Source organism: Ruditapes philippinarum, unplaced genomic scaffold (assembly GCF_026571515.1).
Source record: "Ruditapes philippinarum isolate M1 unplaced genomic scaffold, ASM2657151v2 ctg3244_1_1_1_1, whole genome shotgun sequence".
NCBI classification, from domain to species: domain Eukaryota; kingdom Metazoa; phylum Mollusca; class Bivalvia; order Venerida; family Veneridae; genus Ruditapes; species Ruditapes philippinarum.
In genome coordinates, this window is record NW_026858270.1 from 56,142 (window position 1) to 58,803 (window position 2,662).

The following is a 2,662-nucleotide window of genomic DNA, read 5'->3' on the forward strand; positions in this document are numbered from 1 at the left end:
ATAAAGACAGTACTATGATGCTAATGCCATAGTATAATAACGATAATGCGATAGTGTTGTGATGATTTGTCTCTTCTGTTTAGATTTTATTATGATATTTTCTGGTTTTAACCTTTATTGCAAGTAAGTTAATTGCAAACAAATATGTAGTTTTGTGTTTAAAAAATAGTTTAATTTTTTATAAATAAGTAAATAATACATCAATAAGAATTAATTAAGTTACAATTTATTTTAAACCATTATTTCATATAAAAGACATAATTTTACTATTTGTAAAATATCAGAAAAGTTCTGTCTCAGAATCATTCGAACTCAATGCCATTTATAAATTTGTATTATTTTTTAGCGTTCCATTTTTGTAATTGTAAAGTTTTTGACGATTTCTTATTGTAATTATCGTACTGTTGAGTACCGCACTCTTAGGTGATGACCCTGGCAGTATCTCGAAGATATCCAACCATTTCAAATATAAATCATCAATCGTATTCAAACTTTTGAATTGGTGGGACTTGCAGCGACTTAGATTTTTGAGTTAACCAACAAAAGCCAGTTTTTTTTGTTTGTTTGTTTTTGTTTTTTTTTCTTTGTTTTTTTCTTTTGTTTTTTGTTGTTGTTTTTTTTTTGTTGTTTTTTGGGGTTTTTTTTTTTGGTTTTTTGTTGTTGTTTTCTTTGGGGGGGGATAGGGGCTATAACACAAGCGAAGATTGAAAATCAAATTAAAAAACTTCATAGGTGGATAGACCTCATTGAGGAAGAGTGCAGTGCACAAGAATGATAATTCTACCCTGCATTATTTTTGAGTTATTGCCCTTTGTTATTTTTCAAAATTAATTTTTGTCCAGAGCATAACTCAAAATGCCTTTGCGATATCAACATGAATCTTCATATGTGCATAGATCTCACTCAGGAGGTGTGCAGTGCACAAGAATAATAACTCTACCTTTCATATTTTTTTTAGTTATTGCCCTTTGTTATTTTTCAAAATTAATTTTTGTCCAGAGCATAACTCAAAAAGCCTTTGCGATATCAACATGAAACTTCATAGGTGCATAGATCTCACTCAGGAGGTGTACAGTGCACAAGAATGATAACTCTACCTTTCATAATTTTTGAGTTATTGCCCGTTGTTATTTTTCATACTTAATTTTTTACCTGAGTGGAGCATTACTCAAAAAGTGTTTAAGATGTCAACATGAAACATTATAGGTGGATAGATCTTATTGAGGAGGAATGTTGTGCGCAAGAATGATAAATCTTTGCTATACAATTTTTGAGTTATTGCCCTTTGTTATTTTTCAAAATTAATTTTCGTCCAAAGCATAACTCAAAAAGCCTTTAAGATATCAACATGCCCTTTGTTATTTTTCATACTTAATTTTTCACCTGAGTGGAGCATAACTCAAAGTGTTTGAGATGTCAACATGAAATATCATAGGTAGATAGATCTTATTGAGGAGGAATGCTGTGTGCAAGAATGATAACTCTTTGCTATATAATATTTTTTTAGTTCTTGACCTTTGTTCTTTTTCATACAATTTTGTCCGGAGCTTATCTCAAAAAGTATTTGAGGTATCAACTTGAATCTTCATAGGTGGATAGATTTTACTGAGGATGGTGCAGCACACTAGAATGATAACCTACCCTGCATTATTGTTCAGTTATTGCCCTTTGTTATTTTCAGCCATCAGTATTCACATAGGTTTCAAATCTGTAATAACTTCAGCCATCAGTTTTCATTACCAAAAGCCCTCTTAAAATGGAATTATTCTGCTCTACTACATATACATTCTTCCAATGAGCAAACACATTTGGCGGGGGATGGCCATGTTGACATGGCTCTTGTTTTTTCTGCAATTACATGCTATATTATTACTTTCTTTTATCATATACATATGTAAAACCAAAGGGGCTGTGGCTCCAGATTTTCACTAACCTAATCAATTTAGAAAAATATATTTCCTAACAATATATGTATGGGCACCGTGTGATCATAAAAACATAATATTTTATTTCATAACTCAATAGTGTTGGGAAACCTTATAACTAGAGAGGCAAGTTGAAGTTGACCTGGACTTGTTTTCTACAAGTTTATTTGAAAAAAAAAATATTTCTATAATCACTGAAAAAACAGTTGTTTCTGGTGAGCGATTCAGGGCCATCATGGCCCTCTTGTATACTTTATTTTTATTATAGACAGACCTAAAAAAAGTAAATTTTGTAATTTCTTAAATTTTTATTGATTGATAGATTACATATTGGCAAAGTGCTGTGTAAAAGCCTAACTAATTTTGCACAAAATAGAACTATTGCCCTTTGATTTTTTACATTTATTTTAGTAAATCTTAAAACATATTGGAAATATCAAAGCTGGATAGATCACATTAAAGAAAAACACAAGTAGAAGTCTAAAACTGTAGAACCATAACTATCATATTTATAATTTTTTACTTGTTTCCCTTAATATTATTTAACATTTAATTTGTTTTGGGAGCAATTTTAAAAAATGTATTAGAGATATCAACTTGAAACTTCATAAAGAAAAAATACATTTTCTAAACATTAAATCTATAATGCATAATTTTGGAGATAAATAATGCTTTCTGTAGGTTTTTCATTTGAAAAAAAGTTTAAGTTATAGGTTTATTGGTTTTCAGGTCGAAAA